At 45.4% G+C, this 13,925-nt stretch overlaps 1 protein-coding gene across 6 annotated transcripts in view; it reads left to right on the top strand.

Moving 5' to 3' along the window:
- Positions 1–13,925, top strand: part of SUOX (sulfite oxidase) — a 194,797-nt gene that overhangs the window by 117,665 nt on the left and 63,207 nt on the right. For 4 of the 6 annotated variants that reach the window (XM_069653780.1, XM_069653776.1, XM_069653777.1 and 1 more), the window contains one exon: positions 4,132–4,242. The exons of the other annotated variants lie outside the window; for them this stretch is intronic. The gene's annotated coding sequence lies outside the window, so the exon portion shown is untranslated. The remainder of the gene's footprint in view (positions 1–4,131; positions 4,243–13,925) is intronic. 6 annotated transcript variants of the gene reach the window in all.

The following is a 13,925-nucleotide window of genomic DNA, read 5'->3' as shown; positions in this document are numbered from 1 at the left end:
GGGGATGAGAGCTGACACTGGAGAAAAAGTGGATCGGATAAATGTCAGACAAAATGGATGAGACTCCAGGCAGTGGAAAACAACCAGACCTCCCTTGAGACAATGGAGACGCAAATGGATATGAGGTTGGTGGAATTTTAGAGAAGAGAGGAGCAAGTTGCCCTGAAAATGGATGATTTTCAAAACCGTGAGAGGAGGAACAACTTGAGATTTTTGGGAATCCCAGAGAAGGATGAGGAAACAGAAAGAGACCTCAGGAGCACCATCCATCAGGAGGTGAAGGTCTTGGAAACGAGAACATTGATGAACCTAAAATCGAAAGGGTGCACAGAGCGGGGGCAGCTGGGAGGGGGCCACGCTCAGTTTTTGCCTGCTTCCACAACTACCCGGACAGGCAAAAATTCATGGAAAAGGCAGAGGGACAGGGCACAGTGACCGTGGGAAGTGTGAAAATTGCGATCTATCATGATCTGTCCTCGCGTACGCGGACAAAGAGGCGCCTAGGTCTCCCTCCCCCCCTAACTAAATGGCTCAACGAGAAGGCGCTGAGATATAGATGGGGCTTCCCCTTCTCTATATTCTTTGAAGTTGACAGCTATAACTACAAACTGCAAACCCAGTGCGGCATACATAGGGTGACAGGAGAGCTGTTGGGACGGGATATACCAAGGATGGAAGGAGAGGAGAAGAGTTGCTAAGACAGGCGATGGTGCATAAAGCAGCCAAGCAGGCACAAAATCCCAGGCTCGAGGAAATTCATGAAACCGCACTCTTCCCCCACCCCCGTCTTGTACTTGAATAAAATGGCGGGTTGACTGGATATGAGTGTTGGGGTGCCCGATGATGGGGCTGGGGGGCAATATGGTTGTTTTTCTGTTGTGTGTTGAAAAAGGGGGCAAAGGAAGGGGGCTCGAGGAAAAGAGCCTAGTTAAGCTGGTCTGTGGTTTAGGAGGATCTCTGTTGATTTCCGAATCCCGTCTGTGGTGATGAATCAGGGCGGGATTGGATGCCGTGGGGGGTGCGGTGGGGAGTTAAGAGGGGCTGTTGTTGGTTACTTTCAAGATGCGTCAGTTCTCAGGTGTTGGTATACAGTATGGGCCCAGTTAGCAGGGGCTCAATCATGGACCTGTCTGAGGGTGAAGTAATGTGAGGCCTCGGAAAAGGGGCGATGTCTGGCCTTGGTGAAATGACCATTGGCTCCCTCAACGTTCAGGGCCTCAACTCACAGAGCAAACAATCATTGGTTCTCTGTGAATTCAAGGGGGCCCGGCTGGATTGGATGTGCCTTCAGGAAACCCACTGGCCGAAGGGTGGTGAACCTAGATTATGCTCCTGGGGGGAGGGGGGGGGGTGATTATGGCCTCTGATGTTAAGAAGAGGCGAGATGTTGCAATTGCGGGCTTTCTGATAGAATCGGTATTAGCCGACCCAAATGGGAGGTATGTGTTTGTCAAAGGTTAGTATGGTACCAGTGGGGTTGGTGTACGTTCCGAACCTGGGACAATGTGAATTTTGGGAGAAGGTCAGGGACAAAATAATTTCATTTGTGGAAGGGCAATTGGTGGTCGGGGGAGACTTTAATATGGTTTTAGACCCCAAAAGGGACTACAAGAGGACTGGAGAGCAACCGACAACCTGGGCAGAAATGGGAGATTCAGAACGCTTTAAGCAGATAAATGATTTGTTGGGCTTGTGCGACTCCCTCGCACCCGTGCTTTTACTCGGCAGTACATGAGTCCTTCTCGTGCATAGACCTGGTCTTGGTAGGCTCGACATTAAAGGCACAGGTTTTGGGATCCCAGGTAGCTTCAATTCCGTGGTCTGACCACGATATGGGGAGTTTCTCCATGGAAATCAGGAGGTCATCAGGCCCCGGGGGAAGCTGGAGATGCAACGACTCCCTGTTAAAGGATAGGGCGGTGTACCGCAAGAAGTGGAGAGCCAGTCTGTCTGGGAGGGCTTTTTGGCAACTGTCCGGGGGGGTCCTGATAAGGATAGGCTCTAGGAAGAAAAATGGTGGGAGAATGAGAGTGTGCTCCATCAGAAAATAGAGCAGATACAGCCGGGGGAGAGGGGCACCCAGGGAAAGTATATATCTCACACAGAAGCGAAGGAACTCCAGTGTTCTAAAACACAAAGGCCATTCTGACCCAGGACTAGGAAAAAAACCTCCTGTTTCTGAAACAGAAATCCTGAGAAAGGGGATAGGAGGGATAAGATCCTTGCCTGGAGACTGAGGGAGGAGAGAAAGCAGAGGACCATTGGAGCTATAAAGACTGATGAGGAAAGGTCTATGACACCACTAGCATAGGAAACAAATTTGCCAAGTACTACAGTACCCTCTATGCCGCGGAATGGAATGGGTATGAAGCCCAGATTGATGAATTTTTGATGGGTCTGTCCTCCCAGGGCTCCCAAAAGAAAATTGTGGAAAGTCTTGAGAGCCCCATAACGGTAGATGAGGTCCTGCAGGCGATTAAGGGGATGAAGTCGGGGTTGGCGCCTGGGAAAGATGACTTTTTGATTACATTTTACAAACTATTCAGGTCATTGGTAGCCCCATGCCTAGTGAAGGTGTTCAATGCATGCCATGATGCTGCCAGCAATGATCGTAGTGATCCCTAAGGAGGGGAAGGACTCCACCAGGTGCTCCTCTTACCAACCGATCTTCCTCCTAAATGGGGATGTAAAGATCCTGGCGAAGGTCTTGGGAACAAGATTGGAGGTGGGATTACCGCTTCTAATACATGGAGATCAGGTGGGCTTCATAAGGAGGAGACAAGGGTTGGACAACATTCGCAAGACTATGAACCAGATTCATGGGGCACAAATGAAGGGGCAAGACGCCTGCCTTGTCTCGCTAGATTCAGAGAAGGCCTTCAACAGGGTTGATGCTCCTGACAAGGATGGGTCTGGGAACGATTTCTTAAGATCGGTGGCAGAACTTTACAACAGGCCCAGGGAAAGGGTCCGGTCCAACGGGGGACTTACGGATACCTTCGTACTAACAAGAGGCACTAGACATGGGTGCCCCCTATCCCCACTGCTCTATGCCCTAGCCATGGAACCTTTTGGCAATCGCGATTCAGACAAATGACCAATTTAAGGGCATAGTGGGGGGGGGGGAGAGATCAAGTGCAAACTCCTACCCTTTGCAGACGACATAGTGGCTTACCTCAGTAATATTCAGGACTCCCTCCCAGCACTCATGATCCAGAACGCAGAGGCCACTGCGGTGTCCTGCACCCCTGCTGCCTCACCGAAATGCCCAATATTTCCGTTGGGCCACCGGTGCAAAACCAGTTCCCTGACCTTCTTTGTATTATTTGGGGGCCGCACTAATCTCCGGGAGCGACCCCCAGACTCACAAGGCCGCTGGGGCACTTTGTCCACCCCGGCAGTCTCGAGATTTGTTAAAGGCCCCCTTCAACACGGTGAGGCCCATTGGCTACTCCCAAAAAGTGGCTCACAGTTCCAAATAGCTATTTTGCCTATTATATTTAGTCTGTTTGACTAGTACCCAAGTACCCACGCTAGCTTTTTGTGTTTTTGTTTCAGGCATTTGCCCTATTGCCCACTCCAAAAAAAGTGGCTCACAGTTGCAAATGGCTATTGATTCCTTTTCTGACACTGTTTGACTAGTACCCAAGGGGGTGTTTTTGGATACAATGTGATGCAATAGAAATTTTGCATTTGAAAGAATATTCATTCAGCAACAGTGGTCAAAACGATTAGCCGCATTTCAAAGTAACTCATCAAACTAGTCCACCGCATTGCCCCAAAAGGTGCCCAACTATGATGCCAGAAAACTGGTCCACACTAGCTTTTTGTGTTTTTGGTTCCACATTAGGATCTGGGGCCACCAGCTTGGCCTCAGTATTGAAGCAGCCAGGGGGCGTTAGGACTTTCATGCCAGAGGGGAGTGATGTGCAAGGTGGGGTGGGGTGTGACAGGGGACAACATTGGTCTTTGGTCAGTGCTGGAGGTTTGCTGTGCTTGGGGCCTTGGGTCTGTCATAGGAGTATAAGGGTGGGTGCTTTGGAACCCTCTGTGTAAAGTTTTCGTTGGTAAGTATGCATTGGTGCACCCTGCTCTCAGCCGCTCACACATAACATAATCCTTTACTTTTAGTCCTACAACTGCCCAGAAAAGACACCGCACCAACCAAGGAAGCTCATCTCCAAGACCGGCTTGCCATTCCACCTTGATGCAAATCACTGCTGCCTAGTGCCTACATTCCTGGTGAGTACAATGAGGGTGTTGCTATCCAGGGGAAGCTTGAGTTGGGAGATCACCACTCTGTGCAGATGCCTGATAAATTGGAGACTGCTATATTATGCTTGCTGCAGTCAGTGGATGTTAATAAATAGCTTCACACTCCTGGCAATTCCAAACGTTTTTTTTGTCATTGAATGCTCATATTTCCTTTTTTACATAATTTTAAATTCCTTTATTTTGAAGGAAATCCCGAATACTGCTTCAGAACCATCATTCGGTACAGCCCTGCCAAAACATGCTCTTATGTTTGACTTTTGCTTCAATTTTTTTCTGTCACCAGTACGAGATCCCGATTTACCTAAAGGCCATAAGCAACATCTAGGAGATGTGCCCAGCAGAAACCCTATCCCTAGTCAAACCAGCAGAACCCCTCATTGTCGCTATGAGTTGCACCACAGAGAAAACCAGCCCTGTGTGGGATTACTTGACCATTAAAATGGATCATAACTCCAAGGCAGTGTGTTCTGTGTGTCTTGCGGTTTTGTCTCGTGGTTCTGAAAACTCGAGACAGTGCAGCATATTCGCACAGAACAACCACCTGAAGTCCAAGCATCCCAATGACTATGTTCAATATTAAAGAAAAAAAGAGGCTGTTATAGGAAGAAGCAACAGCAGTGTGACTCCAGCAAAGTGCAAGAGAGCATGGTCACATCTGTCCATTCAAGATTGTCTGGACAAAAAGCAAGTGTGGTCTCTGGACAGCCCTTTCACACATGCTGTGCATCGCAATATTGGAAAAATTATTGCTTCCGACTTGCAACCCTTTTCTGTTGTTGCGGATGTAGGTTTTGTTTTGTGCGTTTACTTCATAGGTTAGAGCCTAGGTACAAAGTACCATCATGTAAATATTGTGCAACTCCCATCATCCATGACATGTATGGAAAAAATGAGCAAGTGTATTGCTTTGTAGGTTCAGAGCGCTGAGAAAATAGCATTTACTGTAGACCTTTGGACCTGTGAAATCTTTTGAGCTTAACGGGACATTGGCTAGCCAGCAACATGAAAAGGCATGGAGCTTTCTTGCAGTGTGAGGCTTTTGAAGGAAGTCCTACTGGTGCCAAAATAGGCTTAGCATTCCAAGAAATGCTTGAAAGGTGGCAAATTAGCCATTCCAAAATGCATGTGATTCTTCTTGATAATGCGGCTAACATGTGCAAGGCCTTCAGAAAAACCGATTCTGTTTGTGTGGGGTGCACACACCCTACAGCTTTACATCCATGATGCCCTTTTTGTGCAAAGATCTGTGTCAGACATGTCTCATGCAAGAAAACTTGTTGGCCACTTCAAACGTTCCAGTTCCGCCACGTCCCACTTGCACGCACTGCAAAAAGATCTTAGGTTCCCTGAATTGCAGTTAATCCAAGATGTGTCAACATGGTGGAACTCGTCCTTTTTGATGCTCGGGCAACTGGTAGGGCAGAGGCGGGCAGTAAGTTTGTACTGTGCAGAGCACGATAAAGTGCCTAATCTTTCTGCCTGCTAGTGGCTTTTGACAGAAAATGTTTGCTCTATTTGTTGGCACCCTTTGCAGAGCTTTCAAAGGAGATTTGCTCCCATGCATCAATCATCTCCTTGGTGATTACTGCTGTCAAGGTTTTAAGGTCTGACCTGAGCTCTGGTGAGGTTAGGGACACTGCTGTGAAGCTAGTGAAAACAGTTATTGAAGGCTGTAGAGGCAAGGTTTAAAGACATTGAGGCTATCCCTATCTACTATGTGGTGACCGGTATAGATGCTCGATTCAAAGGAACATTTTTCAGTAATGATGTTGTGGCCAACAATGTGAAATGTGCAAGCCACTTTACTGCCTTAGTCCTCTGAACGGACCGCCCACCTTCATGTGGGGCAACCTGCAGACCCTGACCTGCAAGAGGACGAGCCACCACCCAAGAAGAGTATTCCACCATGTGGCATGTGGGCCTTCTGGGACAGTGTTGTTCAGCAGTTCACAGCTGGTGTCAGCCAATCACTTAGTTCCATGGACACTGAGCTCACTATCTTTTTGAGTGAGCCGCTGCTCCCCAAAACGGCAGACCTATGGAGTGGTGGGAAATGAACAGTGTTCGATTTCCAGGGTTGGCAAAAGTTACTTGTGTGTACTTGGCACCTCCTCCTACTAGTGTGAACAGCGAGAGAATGTTCAGTAGAGCTGGAGATATTTATTCTGAACACAGAAGTAGCCTCTTAGCAGAAAATGTGTAACGCCTTGTTTTTCTGAAATATAACCTTCTCCTTACAGGTTACTCTTATTAGAGAGTGACTTAAGAATAAAGTAGACTTGGGCTTTTTCCAGATCTGTTTTGCATTTATTTTTGTCTTTTTTTAAATAAGCTTACAGAGATGTGTCCACGAATACCCATGAAATATAATGCCTCCTTAGTTTATTCATTGAAATGTTGTTTATTATGCCCTAGAACATGATTGCCTAAAATAACATTTGGCTCACTATTCTGCTCTGGCTGAATAGCTGGACCAACGATTCGTATTCGGCCGAATAGTAAATTAACTATTTGGTACACCCCTAGAAAGTACACATGATGATAATGGAAAGACTGACAGCGGCAGTAAAGGACAAGATGAGTGAGTTTCAAGTTGAGCGGGGGCTCTCTGTTGCTCAATTGGGGACTGGATGAAGGAAACCACAGAGGTTGAATAAGCAAAAAAGTGGAGCTTGATTTGAGAGGGTAAGGTGAGAGGCCCTGGAGGGAGCCGACAAGGGTTAAATGCAGACCTAATGAGGAAAGAGTCTTCGAGACATCGATGAGGGAGAACTACACCACTAGATGAGTTTGGTTGAGAAGGGGGGTAGACGGAGGGGGTAACGTAGGGGCATAAGTAGTGGGGAGTTTGGGGGGGAACCTAGACTTTTGATAGTGGCGATCTATACCTATAATTTCTGCTTAGTTGAAATGTCTTCTTCTCTTTACAAATGCAAATAAAAATTAAGTTAAAAAAATTGTCAAAATAAAATAAATAAAAAATATATAAATATTTCTCAGTCACAGGGTTATCGCATCAAGCTTGTGTCTTACTCTATTCCTCAATCTCCAGTTATAGCACCTAGCTTGCTTCTTGCTCTATTCCTCAGTCTCTGGTGATAGAACCCAGCTTGCTTCTTGCTCTATTCCTTAGTCTCAGGGTTTTAACACTCAGCATACGTCTAAATTTATTTCTCAGTTTCTGGGTAACAATAATGCATACTCTTTTGAGGTGGAAATTAACTGCACACAGAATTTTCCTTTGGTAGATTTTTATTTACAGATGTCAATAGTGTTGAAACACTGAATCACATAATTTATTTTTTGACCCTCGCTACATGCACAACACACTTTATATTTTAGTAAGTTTGCCAGTAATTTGGATTTTATTGATTGTGATGTACTATGGCATAGATGACTGGTTGTTTATCAAATATCTGTTGCATCGGCTGTTTTGGGGTTCTTAAAGCATACACAGCTTTTAAACTCTTACGTGGCATTTAAAACAGAAAAGCAATGTTATAAATTTACTTTTCTTTAATCATGTTTGTTGCATTTTTTAGTTGTGTATTAACTTGGATTGTGATAGAATTTTAAAGTCACCATGTTTATTTGATCAGAATATGTTTATACATTTAAGTTCTTTTTAGTGATGTATTTATTCCTGTGTTTGTAAATGTTGAAATAATTTTTAACTGTACAATAAAAAAAAATGTAAACAAAAAGCACATTGTAGGCTGCAGTTGGATGAATACAGTGATTTCATCATGTACACAGAGGAGTACATGTCTAGCAACTGTAACGGTTTATTGAGAGACCACCCTCAACACGGGGAGTTCCTTCCTTGCCCTCTCAAGGTGTATTGCAAAAAACTTTAACGCATTCTTTTCTTCAGCCCTACTTCAGACGCATATCATACGCCTTCGATCCCTCCCCCTGAGCTAACAATGAGCCGAGAACCAGGCCAGTGTACGGGAAATATATTGGTATTTATATAAATTACAACACAAAGGGGGGGGGGGTCTGGGAGTCTCTCTGCCAGCACGAACATGGCCCATTGAACTGTTCTTGGGTGAATGGCCCCTGGGAGAGTCTCAACCAAGTCTTTATCTCACTGTCCCTTCCACAGAGGAGAAATATCCCTGCATATCAGTCTTTGTCCTGCCCAGGGGCAGTCCAGCACCAAAATGCTAGGCAATTCTCCTCTGAATAAGAGTACCAACAGCAACCTCAGACATGTGTTTTGGCCTAGTCGGGCCTCATCAGTGAGGTGGAGCTGTGCCTCTCTGAGAACAGTGAGCAAAGGGTCCACGTCTGGATTCCCCTGGTAATTTAGGGTGAGTCCCAAAGTTACTTAATTTGCAAGTTACATTTTAGTTCTGTAGCACACCTTCATAATTTTACTATCAACTGCCATAATATACATATTTTCTGAATCAGCTAATCATGGGGAATCAAATAAGCCGACTACTAAGTCTGTACCATGTAGCACGGCCAAGTGGAACCTTTCTACCATTTCCATAAAAAGCATGACAGTTATGAATATGTAGGTTATTGCCCATATCCCTAATTTTATTCTCCATCCATTCACCAACTCTCACATTTTGAACATGTTCATATCAGCCAGAAACCTAGTTTAACTGGCCATTACAGTTCCCTATGTCGCAGGTGGAGGAATTTTACATCACTAGAATCGACTGGAAATTGCATACAAATTGGTACACAAATAAAATCAATCCACCTTATGGTTGCTGAGAAAAAGGCCTAAATGATGATAGTCCTTTAAAATGAATTGCGAGTCTTCATGTGGGACAAAGGGCCCTTCTCCTGCCTTCCAGCCATTTGTTTTCACTGGGTAAGCCTGCACCCAGAGCCAGGGGTGTTGCTAGGTCTGGAAAGGATCAGGGGCTACACTAATGTCGCAACTATCGGGACTTGGGGCTGGCCAGCCTTTTGGTTGTAGCCCCTGATCTTCTATCTGGGGCTACAAACAAAAGACCCAGGGCTATAACACCCTCACCCCCCCCCAGCAACGTGTCTGCCCAGAGCTTTATTTTCTGTTAGTCTCTTTGTGTTGGAAGCTTGCTCTTTGACGTTGTTGCCTCCATTTTCAAACATATTGGTCATGCTCCATCCAAGCGGAACTTCTCCTGCAGTCAATGCCAGCATGTTTGGAGAACACTGAATTTCGACACCTTTAGCAGGACACTTTATTGCAGTTGGTAATGATATGGGAGATGTGACATCCAAGCTGGCAAAGGGGGATTTCTTTGTGAAGTGTCCCACAGCCAGCAAAAGGATTTGTCTTGGACTGACATTTTTCCATGAAAACAAAGTGGCTTATGAAATGTCACTGGTGTTTTGTATATGAAGCATAATATACATCGCTTTTTGTCAACCCGCAGATCATGTCTTCTCCTCGACATTTTTCTGTGAGCAGTGATATATATTCACATTTAAACTGCTTTTATTTGCACACACCTGTGCAATGTGTTTTTGTGTCACTGTTGAAAAATTCCGTTTTCCATGTGAAAGGAATCTTTGATTATGACCGGTTCTTCAATTTTATTTAAAAAAACAAAAAACAAAGCCCAAACCTTCATTGTTTCAGTGTTGAAAATACAAAATACTTCTGTTCATGTGAAAGGGGCTTCTGTTTGGGGCCTTTGACCGCACCCCTGATGCCCCCGTCCCGTTCTTCCATGACTCTTTGTTGGGGAAGAGCAGGGCAGAGAGGGATTTCATTAGGTATATAATTTCCTTCATTAGGGAGTGGGTACTCCGGTCTCCCCTTCTGTCTCTGGGTTGGAGGGTATGGCATGGCACCCCCTTTTCTTCCTTCTTTTGGGAGTGGGATTCTCACTGGACCCCTCTCTCACCTCCAAGCTTGAGGTTAAGGAGGTTAGTTCTCTAATAAAAGATGGGAAAAGTGTATCAGTACTTTTTACACACATTTCACCAGGAAGATGTACATAGAATTTACAATATACAATTAATACATGACATTTTGACTATTTCACAAAACATATTTTTATTTTCCTCATTTGTACAATAATAGCAGGTAAATGACTCCCTGTTATATATATTTGTCATTCTTAAGATCTTTTCTCTACTCGACTTTCACTTGGGTCTTCAACCAGTCGTAAAGCATGTCTGGGGTTACAGCTTTTCAATTGATTGATGTGGACCAATTTTTCTTCGTTCTGTTCTCCTTTTTGGGATGCAGAACTTGTAAGTAACAGGTGATATTTTATCTACAATTTCAAAGGCACATGCCAACATGGGAGGAATTTCTGCTCCTTGGCCTGATTCCTTTGAAAATTGTACAGGTATAACTTGTCACCTACTTCATACTCTTTCTCGTGGTATTTAGATCATAGTAGGCCCTTCATTCCTTCAGCTGACTTTTCTAAATTGCGCTGAGCATAAGCAAACATATGCTGGAAGTGTTTCCTTAAATTTTCAATGTACTCATGAGTAGTGGACGCATTTATCAGCATCTGTTCCTGAGTCCTACGGAGCAGATGCTGTGGTAACACAATGTTTTGTCCGGCCATGAGCTCAAATGGGGACATCTTTGTTGCAGAAGGGGGTGTAGACCTAATGGCCATCAGGACAAGTGGTAGTGGGATGTCATAACTGGGCCCAGACTTTGCCATGAACTTCTTTAAGATACAATTGTTTTATCTCTCTACCCCATCCCCTGCTTGAGAGGGGGTCGGTAGGCAATGTAGAGATTTGTTTTTTTTACCCCTAGAATCCCCCCTCATCTTGGCCATCACCTCACTAGTGAAATGGCTTCTTCGGACCGACTCAATCCTTTGCGAGAGGCCGAAACGAGATAAGATGTGGTTGATCATTAGTGCAGCATCTGTCTCTGCCTTACAATTCGGGGTTGAAAAACATTCTACCCACTTTGTGAACAAGCATGTCACGGTCAACATGTACTTGTTTCCTCTACAGGAGCGAATCGCTGGCCCGATGAAATTGACTTGCAAATCTGACCAAGGTAGTGTCATTCCCCTTTTTTGTAGTGGAGCTCTGTGTGTGTGAGTGAACTGGGTTGAAAATTGAGCACACACAAGGCACCCCTTTAGGTAAATGTCGAAGTCCTGGCCCATGTGTGGCCAGTAGGCAACCTCGCACAAGATTTCCAATGTCGTATGAAACCGGCAGTGGCCGCATCATTGGCGTGGTTCAACTTCAGGCTTTGGAATGAGGTATGTACCACCCACTGGTCACAGCCAGATAGTGTTCTCCTTCGCAACAAACTGCCTTGGATCCGGAACATCTTGGAAAACTTCAACACCCGGAGATCCTCTTTACCGTTATAATCCGACTCTGTTGGAGGAAAGCTTACAGGGGTCTTCAATGTGTCGATAACATTTCCCAATGATCGGGTCCTCTTTCTGTGCAGTGATGAAATCTGCACCTGGGGTATCTTTACTCCGCTGGGCTGTCGAGAGTTCGCTGTTAGCCCAAGTTTGTGACCTGGTGACAGCTGCCATTTGGATTTCACCCAGCAGGGGTTATGTTTCTATGAAATAGCCATGCAGAGCTCTGGTTTTAGCTAGCTGGTCAGCCAGATAATTCCCAGTCTTATCGGGCCCCTCTGTCTTGGAATGACCTCTTATCTTCTTCCAATAGATGGTCATCTCATTGGAGGTCACCAGATCGTCGATTGACTGGATCAGTTTGGCATGCTTTAGTGGTTTGTTGTTGGCACAAAGCATGCCTCGGTTCTTCCAGTTAATCAGGTGGTCCACAAACCCATTCCTGACATAATAAGAGTCAGTGATTATGACCAGTTCATTGAGTTGGTGGTGCACTGCAGTGAGGATGGCTTGATAAACGGCCATCAACTCTGTAACCTGACTACTTCAGGGTCCTATTTTATAACCAGCAGAGGGTTCCAGGGAATCATTCACCCAGGCATTCCCAATGCCAGCCATCAGTTATTTTTCCACATTGCTGTCAACATGGTAGGAGCACCAATCCACATAAACCGTGGGGATCCCTTGATACGTGTCTTATTCATAGACCTTGTGTGGGAGAAGTTAAGTACACCCCATGTTGTTGTTGGTTATTCGACTTTCATCCTCGAAACTGTTTTCTTGAGCACAATCGTGCAAGTCCACCAACCCTTGCGTTAGGGGACTCTTCTTGTTTTGGTCATCCACAGAAAAGCCTTTCATGGACAGAATCCAGGAAGTAATTCTGGAATTACTAACGTTCCCTGCCTGGATTCTGTCACTTTGTTGAGGAGTCTCGACGATGATGTGCTCCCCCTGTATGAATGGACGGTATTTTTTCAGCACCCACACTGTTGCCGGGAGTGCCTTCTCGCAGTCATTGAATTTTTCTTCCACAGAGGATGACTTTGTTGACCTTGTCATGCTTTTGGTACAATACCTCTGTTAGGCAAGTATCTGAGAACGCAGTCTCCAAGAAGAACTCCTTGTTTTTTTATGAGGTAAGCCAAAAAAGGAGCCTGGGAAATGCCTCTTTTCAGTTATTTCCCTGCCTTTGATTGTTCTGGACCCCACTCGCACTTGACTCCGGCCTTTAATAAATGGACCAACGGTCGAGTGATATCTGCGTAGTTTTCAATGAACCTTTGCCTATAATTAGCAAATCCAAGAAGGCTTCTTAATTCTCGCAGAGTGGTAGCGTCTCTTAATTTCAATAAGGCTTCCACCTTCTTCGCCTGGGGAATAAGACCCTCAGGGGTGATCTCGAGCCCTAAGAAGTTCACTCAGGTCTTAGACCACTGTGCCTTCTGAAAGGACAGTTTTGCTCCCGATTTCTACAACTGGGTTAGAACACATCGGATTTCTGCTATATATTCCTCCACAGTTGCGCTCTTGATAAAAAAAATCATCCACATAGGCCAGGTTTCCCCTTTCGCACAAATCGGGCATGACCTTATGTAGAAAGATGTTGAACTCCTTGCTGGAGTTTATGTATCCAGAGAGGGTTTGCTTCCACATGTACTGCTGCCCCCAAAGGTAAAGGCAAGCTTGCACTGGCCTTCCCTGTAATCGTTGGTCAGGTCAATGGCGGTGTACACCTTTGATCCTTGGATCTGGACCAGTCCCCGATCGATGTTGGAAAGGGGCCATCTTGACATGTGGACTCGTTTTTCAACCCGCTAAGGTCTGCACATAGTCTACAGTGTCCGATTGGTTTGAGGATCCCCAGTACCGCGTTGTTGAAGGTACTGTGGATCGGCCGAATTATCCCACAGGTTTCTAAATTCTTAATCTCTGAGTGACTCATGGACGCGAGAGGTAAACGGTATTGTTTCACAAATACTGGAGCCATCTCGGAGTCCGTGGTAATGGTGGTTGAATGAATGGATGTGCGTCCACAGTCATGAGAGTCCACTGAAAAGATAACTTTGAATTCCAGGAAGACCTGTTTTAGCTTTTCTTTGCTCCTCAGTCTCACAGGCATCAGCAAGATTGATCCTTTCCTCTGCCATCTGCTTGAAACCTGGAAAGACTTTGGCAATTTCAGCGGTATCCTCCAGTTGGGTGGAGAGATCTCTTATGATGGTGTTGACCTGGACTGGGGATTCGAGGTAGTGATCCTTGACTCTGAGTACTACCTCCACCCTCCTAATGTCACAGGTCACCACTTCTACACCGTAGGGATGGAAGAGTACACCA

Source organism: Ambystoma mexicanum, chromosome 3q (assembly GCF_040938575.1).
Source record: "Ambystoma mexicanum isolate Mex_15411 chromosome 3q, UKY_AmexF1_1, whole genome shotgun sequence".
In the NCBI taxonomy this organism is placed as follows: Eukaryota; Metazoa; Chordata; class Amphibia; order Caudata; family Ambystomatidae; genus Ambystoma; species Ambystoma mexicanum.
Note: the sequence above shows the minus strand (reverse complement) of the source record. Positions and strands in the feature narration are given on the sequence as shown.